The sequence below is a fragment of the Lissotriton vulgaris genome, chromosome 3_1 (genome assembly GCF_964263255.1).
Source record: "Lissotriton vulgaris chromosome 3_1, aLisVul1.2, whole genome shotgun sequence".
Lineage (NCBI taxonomy): Eukaryota > Metazoa > Chordata > Amphibia > Caudata > Salamandridae > Lissotriton > Lissotriton vulgaris.
Window position 1 is genome coordinate 1,044,676,857 of NC_141689.1, and position 18,492 is coordinate 1,044,695,348.

An 18,492-nucleotide genomic window follows, 5' to 3' on the forward strand; every position below is an offset into this window, starting at 1 on the left:
CAGAACACTCCTCACCAGACACAGAACACTCTTTACCAGACACAGGAAACTCCTCACCAGACACAGGACACTCCTTACCAGACACAGAACACTCTTCACCAGACACAGAACACTCCTCACCAGACACAGAACACTCTTCACCAGACACAGAACACTCTTCACCAGACACAGAACACTCCTCACCAAACACAGAACACTCCTCATCAGACACAGAACACTGCTCACCAGACACAGAACACTCCTCACCAGACACAGAACACTCCTCACCAGACACAGGTCACTGCCCATCAGACACAGAACACTACTCACCAGACACAGAACACTCTTCACCAGACACAGAACACTCCTCGTCAGACACAGAACACTCTTCACCAGACACACAACACTCCTCACCAGACACAGGTCACTGCTCACCAGACACAGAACACTCTTCACCAGACACAGAACACTCCTCACCAGACACAGAACACTACTCACCAGACACAGAACACTCTTCACCAGACACAGAACACTCCTCACCAGACACAGAACACTCTTTACCAGACACAGAACACTCCTCACCAGACACAGAACACTCTTTACCAGACACAGAACACTCCTCACCAGACACAGGACACTCTTCACCAGACACAGGACACTGCTCACCAGACACAGAACACTGCTCAACAGACACAGAACACTCTTCACCAGACACGGGACACTCTTCACCAGACACAGAACACTGCTCACCAGACACAGAACACTGCTCACCAGACACAGAACACTCTTCACCAGACACAGGACACTCTTCACCAGACACAGGACACTGCTCACCAGACACAGAACACTGCTCACAAGACACAGAACACTCTTCACCAGACACAGGACACTCTTCAACAGACACAGGTCACTCCTCACCAGACACAGGTCACTGCTCACCAGACACAGAACACTCTTCACCAGACACAGAACACTCTTCACCAGACACAGGACACTCCTCATCAGGTACAGAACACTCCTCACCAGACACAGGAGTGTGCTCATCAGACACAGGAGACCTCTTACTAGACACAGGACTTGCCTCACCTGGCACAGGTCATCTCTCACCAGACAGAGACCATCCCTCACCAATCATCATTCTGTCTGAACCACCATCGCAAGGCAGGGGTGAGGCACAGAGACACTGCTTACTGCGCACCTGGACACCCACGCCAGACACAGACCTACCTCTCACCAGACACAGGAACCTCATTCCAAGGCACTGTTCCCCATGTTCACCCTTCCTGAGACACTTTCATGTTCACCCTGCCTCACTCTTTCCTATAAGACACCCTCAAGAAGGCGGACGGGCACCCCTTTTCAGACACAGAGGCATTGTGAAGCAGGTACGGCGACACCTTTCCATGCTGTCGGACGCCCCTTTCATGGCATACGAACACTCCTGGAATTACAGGCCGCATCCCAAGCCACCGCTTAACAGACACGCGGACATTCACGTCAGACACAGGTAAACACCTCACCTTTCACAGGACCCCATTCCGAGGCACATGGACACTGCTCCCCAGTTACTGGCAGCACCTCTCTCGTGAGGCATGTCCACTGTCACAGGATCCCCTCCCTCCCGCAGGCACAGGGAACACCCTCAAGATTTCCGGCAGCTCCCTTCTCCAGGCACAGGGCACCCTTGCAAGGCACAGGGCACCGCTCCAGGTCAGGGACACCCCTTCCCAAGCAGAGGGCACCTTTATAAGGCACAAGGACACCCCTCCCTAAATATGTGCGGACCCGCCTCAGGCACAGGACACCCTTGCAATGCACAGGGAGTGACACCCCTCCCTAATTACATAAAAACCCCTCCCCCCAAGCATAAGGTATCCTTACACGGCAGAAGGACACCACTCCCTAATTACACACAGCACCGTCCCCAGGCACAGGGCACCCGTTCCCAGACTCCTCGACACTCTTGCACAGGACATTTCATTCAGTCTACTGAGGGTCGCCCCCTCAGCACTCACATGGACCCTTCCACGTTTATAGGAACACCCTTCAAATACACAGGCTCAGCACTCCCCTAATACAGGACGCCATTTCGCAGACTCAAGGACAATGTCCCCTACAGACACAGGTTTCCCGAGACACACCTGTCCCTTTAGAATAGAGGGAGCCCTCCCCCCGCCCTGGGCAAGTGGGGGCCTCCTCCTCGGATTTGGGGAAATATAGAATCTCCCACAGAAAGGTCAAAGATTCCCGGATGTATTTCTTGCTCCCCGGTCCTGATGCAGACACCCTGCCTCCCGGAGGCACTGCCCTGCACAGGTACTGATGGGCGCAGGCATGTGCCAGCCTGCTCCTCTCCCAGGCATCCTTCAGCCCTCTCCATGCCAGGGTTGGAAGCGGGCACAGCAGCGCCCTCCGTGACAGGTAGGGTGACCAACTGGCATTGGTGCAAATTCAGGACGGTGAGTGTAAAAATTCAGGACAAAGGGTCAAAATTCAGGACACAAATTCAGGACAAGAGTTCAAAATTCAGGACAATAGGTACGTTTTACAGACACATCAGAGGTCGCGCAATAGTATATAAGTAAGCCCAGCCATTTCCAAACATATTCAACCATTTGCAAACCTATCCATCATGTATCCTTCCATCTATCATTTCACTCATCCATCCCTTCATCCATCCCCTCATCCATCCTTTCACTCATCCTCCATTATCCATCCATCCATCCACCCTTTCACCCTATCCATCTGTACACTTATCCATCCACTCTTCATCCCATCCATCCATTCACTCATCCATTCAGCCATTTACCCTTTCACCAATCCAGCCATCCTTTCACTTACTAATCCTTCCACCCATCCACTCTTTTAGTCATCCATCCATCCTCCCTTTCTCTCTCCATCGACCCTTTCACTTAGCCTTCCTTCCATCCATCCATCCACCCACCCACCCATCCATCCATCCATCTACTCATCCACTCATGAATCCATCCATTGCCCCTATCACTCATCCATCTATCATTTCACTCCTTCACACATCTATTCATCCTTTTGTCCATCTACCCTCCCTTTCACTCACTCATCCATCCTTACACCCACCCTTTCACTCATATGTCCATTCATTCACCCTTGCACTTATCAATCCATCAATCCATCCATCATTTCACTCATCCACCTACCCCCCATCATCCACCCACCCACCCACCATCCACCCACCCACTCATCCATCCATACTTTCACCCACCCACCATCCAATTCACTGATCCATCCTTTCACCCACCCACCATCCACCCACCCACTCATCCATCCATCCTTTCACCCACCACTCATCATCCATCCATCCAACCATCCTTTCACCCACCACTCATCATCCATCTATCTATAATTTCACCCACCCACTTATCCATCCATCCATCCTTTCACCCACTCTCCATCCATCCATCCTTTCACCCACCCATCATCCATCCATCCATCCATCCTTCCCTCATCATCCATCCATCCATCCCCTCATCATCCATCCATCCTTTCATCCACCCCCTCATCATCCATCCATCCTTTCACCCACACCCTCATCATCCATCCATCCACCCTTCCCCTCATCATCCATCCTTTCACCCACCCCCTCATCATCCATCCTTCCCCTAATCATCCATCCATCCTTCCCCTCATCATCCATCCTTTCCCGTCATCCATCCATCCTTCCCCTCATCCATCCTTCCTTTCATCCATCCTTCCCCTCACCCATCCATCCATCCCATCCATTTATCCTGCCCCTCATCCATCCATCCTTCCCATCCATCCATCCTTCCCCTCATCCATTCTTCCTTTCATCCATCCTCCCCCTCACCCATCCATCCATACCATCCATTTATCCTGCCCCTCATCCATCCATCCTTCCCATCCATCCATCCTTCCCCTCATCCATTTATCCTTCCCCTCATCCATCCATCCTTCCCCTCCATCCATCATCCTTCCCCTCATCCATCTTTCCCCTCGTCAATCATCCAGCTACCCTTCCACCCATACATCCAGCTATTTACATGTTCTCTCCATCCTTCCCCTCACTCATCAATCCATCTATCCTCTCTCATTATCCATTTATTCAATATTTCATTCACCCATTCACCCCTTCACTAATTCATTTAGCCATTCACACATTCCTTCACTTACTTACTCGCCCACCTTTCCATATTAATTTTGAGCTGACCCCTTTTGAGAGGAGGCCCATCAAGAACTTCACCCTCGCTGCAGGGGCCGTTCCAGGACTGGGACAGAAGCCACCCAGGGCGGAGACAGGATCCACCACAGGGGCGGACAAGAGCCATCACAGGCAGGGTGGACTGGAGCCACAACATGGGGGACAGGAGCCATCACAGGCGGGGGGGGGGGGGTTTGGACTGGAGCCACCACATGGGGGGACAGGAGCAGGAGTCATCACAGAAGAGGGAACGTGATCCACCAGGGTGGGCACAGGGGTGGGCATGCAGTATTCTAGTATCATCTTGGGCTTCTCGCCCCCTCCTGCACAAGACAACAAGAAGACAGGCTCTCTGTCCAAAATGCCATCCCCCACTGTGATATACAGTACTTACAGGAGATACTCTAAGAGAACTGATTGAACTGATTGTCCTCCATACTTTGTTAATCAGTGTGGGTGCGATTGTGCCATTTCTTTATTGTATTACATTATGCATGTTTGAAGAACCGAGGTTTGCTTACAAATTAGTGACAGTAATTAAGCTAGGTGAAGAGAAGCAGGTGCTGCCTGGGTGTAATCAGGGGTGTAATCTGGCCGAGTCTAGGATGTTTGGGGCCCTTGGTAGAAATGGAATGTGTGAGCCCCCCTCTAAATAGCCGATACAAGACGCATTCAGGGCTGTTTGCATGTGAATGGATGCCCCCTGCTTCTGAACTTGAAGCCCCGCCCTCTGTCACCTTCAAGCACCTCTTAACAGCTCATCAAGGGCTGGAGGTGTGAGGGTTGCCATCCCGCTGTGCCTCTACAGTGCTGCTGGGGGGTCTGAGCTTTCATACAGCATCCGAGTCAAGAAGGGAGGTGGGGGCAAGCTGTGCCCGGTTAAAATTACGGACAAATGGCGTCCGTTAAAGAATCCTTCACGGACAACGGACAGACAGCCAAAATTACGGACTGTCCGTGAAATTTACGGACGGTTGGTCACCCTAGTGACAGGGCAACAGCGGAAATGAACCGTTTGTTTCACCGACAGAGGCGTGCATCATAATAACGGATCTAGACGACGTCCTGTTTATGGCAATGATGAGTTTTCCTCCCACGAGACGCACTTATCTCGGCGATGCGCGGATTGCGCACCTGTGCCCGTCGGCATATACCATCCGCCAACTTCTAGGCGGTTGTTTCTGACAATCGCCAGTCACCAGACACAGAGCGGCTCGCTTGAAATGCCTTAGTCAACTTTTAGAAGACAGAAGCACAGAGCTAATTAAAATGTTTATCTCATTGGTTACGTCAGCGGGATCCAATGTCCTTGCGATTATGAAACTGGGCTCTTCGGGATTAAAGGGGCATCCATCCAGTGTAGAGAAAAACACGCACAGTGCGTTTTGCCCAGTCCTGCACGACTAGCGGCCAGGAGCAGCCTTCTAGAATGTTTGATGATGGCAGCTGTGTTTTGATGTCTATTTCAGTGGGTAGTTTGTGAAAGAACAAGTGCCCGGCCTTGATTTCACCTCTGCATCTGGAGTGCACCACCAGGCGCCCATTGGCTCTTTATCTCTCTCCAGCAGATTCGTTTTCGTCCCTTCTTTCTCCCATTATCACCGTTTTTCGTCTTTCCATTTTCCTGTTTTCTCTCTTTTGTGTTTTATTCTCTCTTGCTCTGAATTAAAGTCGGTTAAGATAAAATGAGTCTTGTTTCCGAAAAACGAGGGCTGGTGGGCCACAGCAGGAGCCACCGGCTCAAATTAAGCACTGTACTGTGACATCTTTCCGGGGGCCACCTCTTTAAATGAATGTCTCCGGCAGCGACTGTAGAAGTGACAGTGGAAATGTCTTTGGGAATGACTGTGGGAGTGACGGAAGGAGCGCTAGGAGGACTGACTGTGGAAATATCTGAGTGCCCATGGGAACAGTCCCGGGATTCTCTGTGGGAGAGACTGCTGAAGTGAGGGTGCGAGCGATTGTGAGACTTATTGTGGAAATGACTCGGAGAATTACTGTCTGAGGGACTATGGGAATGGAGGTGGGATGACAGTGGGGGTGCCTGATGGAGGGACCAGAGGAATGATTTTCGAGAAGTCTGTATGAATGAATTTCTGAGCAGCTGTGGGAATAAATTGAGCAATGACTGTCGGAGAGCGTGTGAGACTGACCTTGAGAATGACTGCGCCAATGGTGGAGCCAGGGAATGGCTCAGATCTTAGTGCTGACCCAGCAATGTTAGACATTGGGCATCAGCTTCACGCTGCCAGGTGAGATGGTTCTGCATTTGTGGGCGTACATTTTTGTGAGCATATTGAGAAACAAATACGTGATAGCGACCTTCCCTGATGGCTGCCGTACCAAAAGGCAAAGGACACAATCCTTTGGCTGATATACTTGGTTTCAGTTTTTTTTTAAACTAAAATAAGAGGAAGAAACGCTCGTTTTAGCCAAGCAAAAGTATTTTTGTGAACAAAACACAATAGAGCAGGATATAATGTTAGGTGGGTAGGTCAGGTGCTGATAAAGGGTGTTGTTCAGCCCTCCCACCAAAATCTCAAGTGATGTCATGGACAATGGTAGCAAAGTGCGACCTTTCCGTTTGTTGGCCTGCTGGTGCCTGGGAACTCCGAAGGGGAAAACTTCACGGTATTGACCAGGAAATTTCCTGCCAGCAATGCACACCACCAGTCACTGTCGCTGGACTACAGTGTTGAGGTGGCTTATTCAGTGCTTAATTTGAGGCGGTGGTTTCCAGTACTGGCACCGGTGCTTAATTGTCAGCACCAGCTCTAGTGACAGCCCCACACATGGTGTCGCTGTCTGTCTAAAATTGAGATCAGCACAACAAGTGAGTTTACTAAGTCAATATAAATTAACAAAGAATAATACCTGCAGCTTACACCATTAATATAGCTTAATATATATTATATGTTAATATAGCTTTGGGCGGCCTGGAATAGTCTGAATTGTTACACTGGTAGGAGTGTGATGATTAGTACTCGTGTTGGTAGTGTCATTGGCAACACTGGCAGGGGCTATGGATGGTGCAGGCCGCAGTGGCCTCCTGAGAAAGGCCCTGGCACTTACGTCTTTTACAAATTAAGCACTGCCGCCTATTTGAATAGAGGGCGTATCCAGGCAAATAAATCCAGCTCCCTTGCATGGCCAGTGCTGGATGCAAAATTGGTGCTAGGGAGACAGTGGTGGAATTATGCACATCATTGAGAATTAGACTGATTATTGGTTGAATTATAGGTGGTGTTCACGGGTTCCCATTAGATAATCCAAAAATGACGAGGGTTTGATGGGTTGTGGAACAAACCACCACCCCATCGTCATAGTAGGGCAGGTGAGAAATTCCTTTGTGTTACCCCACCCAAGCACCGGCAAGAAATTACGTCACGCCAAGTTGAACATACTAATTGGCCCCTCTTGCTGCTCAGACAAATGGGAAGAGGCAAATTGCTTCTTTAATCCCCTTCTACTGCCATGTACCAGTCAGAGAAATGTTACTGTTCATCAAACGTGTATGTGATGATGGCCCTATAGTCCCATATCCAAAAGCCCGGTCATATTTGGATCCAGTAAATACTATTTACAACTGGAATTTACAACAGGGTATCACAAACAGGAACTTGTTTTTTTAAGTGAACATGGGCTCTGTCTCAGAGATACCATTTTTAGATCGAGCCTGGACAGAACATGCTCTGCTGCGAGGCATGCAGCATTGTAGTATGACTTTGAAGTCCGCCCCTATTTCTAATTGGCTTGTGCCATTGTCCTTCGTAAACAATGGCTTCCGAGTCGTTATTAGGCTTGTTAGTCCCTCCTTGGTACCGCCTTGTCTGCATTTGGTACCTCCGATAACGACTGGACCTCTTACTTGCAGGCCCGGTTCTAGCGGGTGGGCCGGGTGGGCCAGGCCCACCCAAACATGAGCCTGGCCCACCCCAACAGGATCCTTGGCCCTCGCACTGAGGGCTTGAAGGCAGGCGTCTTTGGGATCTAAGTGCTTCAACCCTCCCCCATCGCGTGTGTCAGCACGGGCCGAGGGGCGCGCACACACAGACAGTTTTAGAGATTATCGCAGCAACGCCCGAGTACTTCACAAGTCTTTACAAGACCATGTATATGTTAACGAGGCTTTGTTTATTTTGTCACCCATTCATCTCTGGCGACAAACCCTTTCTTTGACAAGGGTAACCTTTGGTAACCTTTGCTTACTGTCCTGCTGCGTTGATATTTATTTTTATATGCAGCGCAGGAGAAAATACGCTTTTTTATTCCTATTCACCTTTCCTGACCTCTGCAGTGGCTTATCACAAAAGACTGTGACACAAACTTTGACTAATGGAGTAGGTAAGAGAATGTGTTACTATATATTTTTCTTTTTAAAATATGCACAGGCCCAGCAGGACACACACATGTGTGCTTCATTTAAACAGTTTTTATCATCATCATGGCCGATGCAGGACAACAATAAGAATACAAAATGCCCAGATAACGCTGGTGATTAATAATCCTGCTGGAGAGCAATCATTTGTCTCTTAGTAGTTGTCAAATGCATATGAACTGTATTTTATGTGGATAGCTCCAGGGCTTTGAGTGGGATGGAAAAACTGGGGGGTCTCTCAAAGGGGCGTGGCCAATGTAATTGAGGACATGGCTTAAAAACAGTACGTTAAAAATCTGTGTTTAACAGTGTGCGGCCCGACTTGTATTTTGCTGTTTCTGTCATTGCATCCAGGTATTTGATACAACAAGTAAAATCATACCTACAAGTCAGGACTATTGGCTTTATCAATGGTTATTAGTTGCATAAGATAAATAACAGCAACTATGGGTTGTATATAATTGCAAAACCTTCCACTTAAAGCACCAGTGACATCAAAACAATGTTGCTGCTCCTGAGTTTCAAAAAGAGAAGGGAAATCCAGAGAGAAAATGACTATCTTTAAAGGATTTGCCTTCCCCCTACAACGCTCACCTGGCATGACGTCATGCCGTAACATTCCACTTGTGAGTAGTGTGAGCAGGGTGCACCGATGTGCCTGCTGTCTCGAAACAGGTCTCTATCGGGCTCTGTTTTGTGCCCTGGCACTTTTTTTCCGGACTGCAGTGACAGCAGACTGCTGTCACTGCAGTTCGGAAAAAAACGGACTACCTGTGACCAGCGCACAAAACAGAGCCCGATAGAGACCCGCTTCAAGGCACCTTTAAAAAAACTGCTGGTGCTCAGACCTAGTGAGACCCGGCCCACTTAAAGCCCTGGATAGCTCAGTGGGTTACTGCCTTTGTCACAGAGATCCTTGTGTTACTTGCAGTTCAGAAGTTACAATCCTAACATAGGACAGTAACCAATGAACTGTCATCAAAGAGCTGCATACAAACATGAATGATATAGTTAGAACTTCGCTTTTTTGGTTTTGTGATATAGTTAGAACTCTCCCAGTCTTTCATTATTCTAATGTTGTTAAAATGAGTATGTTTGGGCAGATATACATTTTTATCAGTAATGCTGACCCCCATGGAATACTCTTTAAATCCTAAGGTTGTGTTTCCCCAGACCAAACCCTCTTAAAATATCCCGCCCACCATTATGGATGACATGTGATTCATAGACCTTGTAATCCTCATTGGCTTTTGTGACATTCCCAATAGACTGATTTACATACTTGTATGATTCATTGTCTCTGTATAATGTGTGTGTGGTGTAAAGCACTGACACACACTACACTGATATGAGTAGCGCTGTACAACAAATGAAATGCATATGAGAGAGGGTCTACGTAAAGATAGGGGGCACTGTTGGAGGGTGGCAGTGAGGGAATCCGAGGAGAAGGTAGTATGAGGGGCTATGGAGCGATGAGGGGCACGGGTGGAGGGTGGGAGTAAGGGAATCCGAGGAAGATGCCATGGGGTGGAGGGGGGGAGTTAGGGAGAGATGAGGGGCACTGGTGGAGAGTGGCATTGAGGCAATCCGAGGAGGAGGTCAATAGGGGGAGGGGCTATGGGGAGATGAGTGGCACTTGTGGTATGTGGCATGGCTTTGAGGGAATCCAAGAAGGAGGTCAATAGAGGGGGGCATTGGGAGATGAGAGGCACTGTTGGAAGGTGGGAGTAAAGGTCTTTACGGAGAAAGAGGTTATTGGTGCAGCGCCAAAAAAGACTCACATCAGCGCTGAAGCCGGCCTTTCTGTTTTTGTTTATGTAATTAGCAGTCGGGTCATAAGGGCTACTGTGGAAAATACTTTAAAGTGCGTGCTAATTATATTCACTGCTATATTCAATGTTTTAGGTTTGAAGGTGATTTTCCTAATGTTTTTACTGGGAAAAATGAAGGTGTAGCCCGATGGTGCCTGATATGGGGCGGGGACTCAAGGTCATTTGTGAGATAAGGTACACTGGAGAGGAGAAGTGGATAATCAAGCCTGTAAGGGAGTGCGTTGCAGAGTCCGTGGTCAGGTGGAGGTAGTGATGAAGAGGGATTTTCCCTGAAGGCTCGCACAGAGTGAGCCCGAAAAGTGTCACTTGCCTGATACTCCCACCTCAGACACCTCCTCTTCCCATCAAAGGGACATTACATGGAAAAAAACACTTTTTGAGAGTGATCACATTTAGAAAAAGATTTGGGAAAGAATGTGTTTTACTTGGCCTTGTAAGACCAAGAAGAGATAAAGGAGCACCCTGAAGCAGGCCTGCCTAGACATATATGCAAAAAATCAAGCTCGCAGTGGCCCACCCAAATGCACCATTGACCCACCCAAATAAAAATTCCTGGAACCGGGCCTGCTTACTTGTCTTGTGACACGGTCTGCTTTATATTGGCTGTGAGCACTATTTTGTGTAATGATTTGCCCCATTCCATACACTACGTCGCCACACACAATCCGCTTTTATTTTATTTACTAACGGCGGTCCGCATTAACTATAGCAGCCACAATTTTTTTATTTCTTTATTTTAGCAGCGCGGTCGTCTTTCAATATAGCGGCTGCGCTTACTTATTATTTTTTGTTTTGTTTGTTTAGTAGCACCCACGCAGCGCTTTCACGTTCATGGAGGTCGTGCCCCTTTCCTTAGACAAACTGTGTCTAAAGAAAGGTGCGCAGCTGCTATTAAAGTAAAAGCGCAGCATGTGCCCTTTTACAAAAAAAAGATCTGTTTGTCAACTTGACAAACAGATGCTTTTTTTTGTCAAAGCGCCAAAAAAACGGCCCACACACTGACCTCTTAGATCAGCCATTCTGGCACTGTCTGATTGCCCTATAGGCCAGTCCGACCCTGCTATCAGCACATCAGTACAGTCAGAGACAGAGACAATGACAACAAAAAAAAAACAACATTTGCAATGCTATAGGTCTTGCATTTGCGAGAGTTTCAGCTATTGAAATGCCAATAGCTCAAACTCTCGTAAATGCGAGACCTATTGCATTGCTCATGCACGTCTTCTGTTTTTGGCAGGCGCCATAAGTATTTGTTTGTGAGCACTAATTAAGACAAAACTTGGCATCTGATTCAGCCAGTGGTGTGGCCAAAAGTTGCCTCATTATTAAAGACAACCGAAGGCTTACTTATAATTAAAAATCTATAAATATATATATGTGGGTATAGATTAACATGTGTTCTCTTTTGACCAAAGGAACCCAATCACTTATTTTAATTACATCAAATTCGTGGCTTAAACAGGTACCATTCCACTAATCAGAGTTTTCAAATTATATTTCCAATTTATACGTACATCTTTTTTTAATTTATTATTTTTGTAGTTTTATTCCAGCGCAATTTCAACCCGAAGGTACTGTAGTGCTATACATGAGTACCAGTTACATTACACAAGTTCATGTTTTTTTTAGGTTTTATGCACGGGGAGAATAAGTGATTTGCCCAGAATCACAGGATGTTGAGCCGACGCCGAGACTCGAACCTGGTTATCCTTTTCCAAAGGCTGCATCTCTGTACATGACAACATCCCTTCAATTTGCTAATTTCCAATAAGTAAATCTGCCAATTGACCCTTTGCTAGAATGAAATTCCATTTGTTTAGCGCGCTTTCAATTAAGATTTGAGAATAGAAAAGTACACAATTATTATCTAAAACAAGGTTAATTTTGTTTCCAGCTTCGGACATTTTTTTTTTAACATAATTACATTCAAAACATGAATGGAAAAAGTTACCAGCCCTAGTTTTACGAGACCAACATAAGTTACTTCTAAAGATATTCATATTATTTATTGAAGCTAGAGTAGTATAAAAACTATGAACCCTAAAATAATCTAGCACATTTTTTTATTGAAGGACCGCAAGGCCATACCCCTTGCTGACGCCATTGCCGCCACCATGGTGACAGTTCTGGATGAGTTTCCCCTTTAACCGTTGCTAGATTTCTTAAAAGGTCCGACGAGCTGACGAAATGGTGAGGAAAGGGGATATCTGAGAATGATTGAGCCAATGATAGCATAAAGAAAAGTAGTTAAGTTAGATAAGTAATTGCCCATGCCCAATCATTCCTATTTTGCATATTAAATTCCCACTCCCACTACAAATTGGCTTTATGCATGACCATATATCCTTCAGGAAGAATCACTGACAGAATATCGAGGAGCTAAATATCATCCTACAAAAATATCGGTGACAAAATACTGACTACCAGAATATCGAATTCCTATCTACAAACAGGTAAGTACAAAAGTATCGAATCCAAAATATCGTTGTAAATAATATAGTTTGTTAAAATATCGAATTTTTAAAAATGTCTTAAAAGTAATGTAAAATAATGAAATAATGAATATAATTAAGTAAAACATACTTAAAAATACTTAAATAACCTTAAAGTTAATAAATAATTAATGTAAATTGAAAAAAATAAACATGCATTTTTATTTTTTAATACATACATATTAACGTAATAATATTAAAAAATATTCAATATTTTTCCCGTTGGATAGCGGGAGGGTAACATTTACTATTCCCACTCCAGTGAGTGCAAGAGTAGGGAAAGCATTGGATAGTGGAAGGGTAAAAATTACTATTCCCACTCCAGTGAGTGTAACAGTGTGGAAAGTGTTGGATAGCGTAGGGGTAAAAATTACTATTTCCAGTGCAACAGTAGGGAAAGCGTTGGATAGCGTTGGGGTGAAAATCACTATTCCCACTCCAGTGAGTGCAACAGTAGAGAAAGTGTTGAATAGCGTAGGGGTAAAAATTACTATTCCCCCTCCAGTGAGTGCAACAGTAGGGAAAGTAATGATTTAATTATTAAATAAATAAATGTAATTATCAATACTAATAAAAAATGAATATAAATTAATTGTCAATTACAAATTATTTAATTATACATTAATTATAAATACCAATACATATTATTTTATTACAAATTAAATACATAATATTAATTAATTAATAACACATTAATGTTCAATAAAAAAATAATAAATAATAAAACACATTTACCAATTAACAATTAATTAACAGTAAATTAATTATCAATACACAAAAATAATTTTAACAATTACTTAATTGCAATTAAATTACTTCCCACCCTATTCTCCTATAAACCGACAACCCCCTCTGAATAATAAATTAATACAATTATTATAATTATCAATTAATCAATTAATAGAAAATAATTACCACGTAATAAAAATTAATTACCACTTAATAATGAATTAACAATAAATTATCAATACCAATAAATAAAAATAAATAATTGCTTAATTACAACTAGATTACTTTCCACCCTATTCCCTTACAAACACACAACCCGCTACAGAACTAAAACGCAAAATTAAATTAAAAATAAGTAATAATTCCTACAAATTATTATTTAATTTACTATAATTACATCACTTCCCAAACTACTTCCCTATAAACCCACAACCCACTACGGAATTAAATTACGCAAAAATTAAATAACATAAAATTCATTACTTTACAAAAATTCAAACATACATTACAAAAATAATTCATACTTTTAACACATATACTAACACTTAAAACACTATAAAAAAATTCGATATTTTTAACAACTATATTATTATATATTACTAACTTTGATATTATGAAAATCGATAATTCTTACCTGAATTTCAATATTCTTCACCACTATATTTTTGTGAGTCGATATTATGTCCCCTCGATATTTAAAACTCAATTTTTTGCCATTTCAATATTAAAAATTAAATTCGATATTGTGACTGTTCACCCCTTCAGGAGTCCTCTAAATACATCTCTGTCTGCACTGGCTGCGCCAACATTGGTGACTACTAAAGACTTTCAGCTAAATCGAGTGTTATCCTGCACTGCATTTACCACAATGCATCTGGGTGAATTGTGTACCGGTATGACAGGCAGTGTGCTTTCGCTCCCCCTTTCTTGATTGGCTCCTTGTTCCATTATTGGGCTGACAAGATCATTAGGATGCACCTGTGCTCTGGGAGTGGTACAGGGACCTGAGAGGACTGTGAGCAGTATTCCCAGCACCCTAAAATTAAAAGTTACTCTCTACTGAAAACAACAAATATCCTTAAACACGGGTCTAGAGATACTCATCACTTGCTGTGTCAACAATGGTGACTACTAAAGAAATTCAGTTAAAGAGAGTGCTATCCTGTACCACATTTACCACAATGCAACAGACAATTATGCCAGTACATATGGTGCCATAGTTAACATCAGACAGGAGCGGTGTCATTTGCATTGATTGGGCGGACATTAAATCAGTGTTCTTATGAAAAGAAAAACAGCCAATCCTGCACATGGACTTTATTGCAAGCAAAACTTGATTTGGTGTCATGACTGAATTGGGGTGTGTGGCTGGGACTTATTCTTAGCTCCATGCCTTTGCTTCTAAGATGAACTCTATCTAATGGAAGGATTGTAGTGCTTCTGGCCCCATCAGAAAGAGTCTATTACTGTGAATGGGCTGATTATTGCTACATTGTCACACCGTCTATGCAGAGGGAGAGGGTTTGAGGGTTAGAGTCCAGAGATTGTCTTTTGCAATTATAGTAGAGTATGGGCCTTTTGCCACCCACCCAAGAGTTTATATAGATCAATTTAGCTAGTGTTATCTTTAAGTAGTACCCAACACCGTATCCAAGGGTACATAAGGTCTTTCATTTGGAACTGGACAGGAAATGTTGTGTAGGGTTCAACCACCTATGGAAGCAAGGGCTCTACCAGATGAATCACAAAGGTTCCCGCACACCAATACTGCTCCTATCTGTCACCGTTGGTCACAGATTTCAGAATCTTGCTATTACATATCAAGACTGTCCTCTAGTGCAGCTTTAGCTTGATATCCCTGAAGTCCCCTCTCCGTCACCTGGAGGTAGGTCCACTAATATTTAATGCAACACAACACAGCAGGTCAACTTGCTTCTTTGTGTTGCATGACAGGAAAGAGAGCAAAAATGCACCATATCTACTAAAACATGGCACACTTTTGCTCCCCTCTAGTGCTAGCGGACTGTGTGCTGACTAGCACTAATCAGGGCACTTGGGGCTGTGCTGCAAGCACTACCTTCCTGTACAAAACATTCTTTAGAGACAATTCACTCTTAATTATCTGCCCAATCAATGCAAATTACACAGCTCCTGTCTGATGTTAATCATGGTACCGTATGTACTGGTACAATTTTCTGTTGCCATGTGCTAAATGCAGAGCATGATAACACTCACTGTAACTGAGTGCATCACGCATAAAGATCCTCGTTATGCTTCTCTGTGGCAGGGACCATTTTGGCTCAATCTCAGGTTTGCTGTCTTTGCTAAATCTGGCACTGCGTCAGCATTCCATGGGTGGATGGCCATGAGTAGAATGCCCATGTTCCACCCAGGGACCTCGAAGCCGTTGCATTGCATTACATTTCTTTACAAAGTCACGAAAGGCAGTGCACATAATACCCGGCGTGATTTTGTAAATCCCATTTTTCAAGGACTTGCATTGCCATGCAAGGACTTGCGCCACACAAGGAATACGCAAGTCCTTAGTAAATCTGCCCTCTAGATTATGACTTTAAGTTGGTTGCACTTAAATATCCAGATTTTGATCAAGCATTGAGAAAGAAGATAAATGTGTTATGGCAAATGAATTATAACCTCAAGGTTTATTTGCAAAATCCAGGGCTACCCTTGAGGCATTAGTCGGGGGTAAGGTTATATATTTAGGGTCTGCTAAACAAAAGTGATTTTTTAACCTAAACTACCCCTCACAATGTAGATAAGCATGCTTAATGACTCTGGTAAGAGTGGAAGGTCCGGAGAAGCTCATGTCGATAAAAGATCAACTCAGTGACTTTCCCCCCAGTTAGAGAAATACTTCTTTAACCCCTCCCATGCTCATGACGGAACCATTCCGTCACGAGCCTCGGGTGGGCTGTGCTGGTGACGGAACGGTTCTGTCACGGCCCGCTCGCCGCGCCTGCGTGGCGCGAATTCTGCTCCTGCGCTGGACGTTCTGAAGAGCGGGCGGGGCCGTGACGGAACCTTTCCGTCACAAGCACAGCTCACCCGCGGGCCGTGACTGAGCGGTTCCGTCATTAGCACGGGACCGCCGCGCTGCCCCGCCTCCCCCTTAGCGCTGCGGCGGAATAGCCGCCACAGCGAAGGGGTTAAGTGCTGTCAAGTGAATTTTGAGAAGGGTGAGGACTATCTATTTGCTGTTCTGTTACTGGGGAATTGTGCTGTAGACCTCACAAATGAATTTCAAATTTGATTTTTTTAACCGTGTTTAAATGCTGAGATAGTGACCCTTCTCTGCAGCACACCACAATGCAGGCTGTGGTTGTCCACCACTTCTTTTTTGAACTCAATGGACTTTTCTTAGATCATGCATTCTGACATGGCCAATTGTCCATGTCAAGGGACTGGTTCCAGAATGTCACTGTCAGAATGCCATCTGACCCAAGTATTATGTCCAAAGATTGTCTACAAAAATATCACATCATTTGTGTAGAAAATCTACACCCAATGGAAAGATAGGTTTGTAAATTATATTTAAAGCACAATATGTATGTGAGACAAAATGTATTTATAGTACATTCTGACAAATAACCCAACCCAACCAAGGTCTAACAGCCCTAACCTTGTTGCTCGTGCATCTGTCGGTTCTGTGGAGATTCTCTTAGTTTTTGTCTTGGATCTTGGGCATGTCCTCTTTAAATTCTCAAAATCTGACCTTTTGCTAGATGTTGATCTCAGTTCCTCAGTGTGTGCCAACTAACATTTCTGGATGTGCTTTTCGTTTTAGTTTCGCAGTAGTGCCTGCATGTGGGAATGGGACAAAAGAGAGTCTCCTGATATCTAATAGTGTAAGGATTTCGTAACTGGATACACAGTGTTCTCTCCTTTTCCTCTTGCTAGGTATTTCCTTTGTTAAAAACACACCACTCCAAAGTCTTTAAACTGCATGTGTACTTCATACTTGCCCTATCATACATCCCTATCTGTTTCAATGAGATGGGAATTCTATTTCTCAGGTATGGGGTTCTCTGCTTTTCAGGTAAAAATGTTTCCGCTGATTCTGGCCATTTTAACAGTGACACTGTAAGGTGTGAATTCTAAACCTGAGAACAAGCCTACTTGCCCAGGCCTGTCATAAGAGGGGGCAGAGGGATAATTTGTCCACATGCAGCACTTTTTTTGAGGAGTCGCACACTCATTCTGCAGTATAATTATTTATTGATTTATTTGTAGATTTTTTTTAAGCTGCCATCTTTATTTTCGACGACGCAGCATCTAATAAGACTAATGGTCTAATGGCTAGAGCAGATGTTCTCAAAGTTGGGGGACCACATTCAAGTCTCAGCAGGGACTCTCCGCATTCTGTGATTCTGGGCAAATCACATCATCTTAATCTCAGAAAATTGGGTGGTGAATCGTAGGGAGGTGGCGTCTCAGAGAAATACACAAGAAATATATTTGTCTATATGAAATAAAGGAATGCAGTGCTTATGAGATAGGGAGAACCACCCCAATCCCTAATATGTTTGTGAAACAACATAACAATATACAGATCAACCACCAGCGCATGCTAACATATCACGTCGATAATAATAAAGATTGCAATAGTATTCTTCTTTTTTTCTTCTTCTGTCCAGTTGTTGAATTCTTTGGCCTCATAAGCCAACATGTGTTTAGTCACTCAATGGGAAAATATCTTGCAACTTCTTGAGGGCTATAGTCTCTTCCAAAATTCCTTATGATCAGTTGTAATTATGTACCGCTCTTTTAGCTTCATAACATACAATACTCTTTGTCACTATGTCAGTATAGGAACCGTCACACTTTATCAATGTATAGGTTCATCAATAACTTGCTCCACGTGTAAAG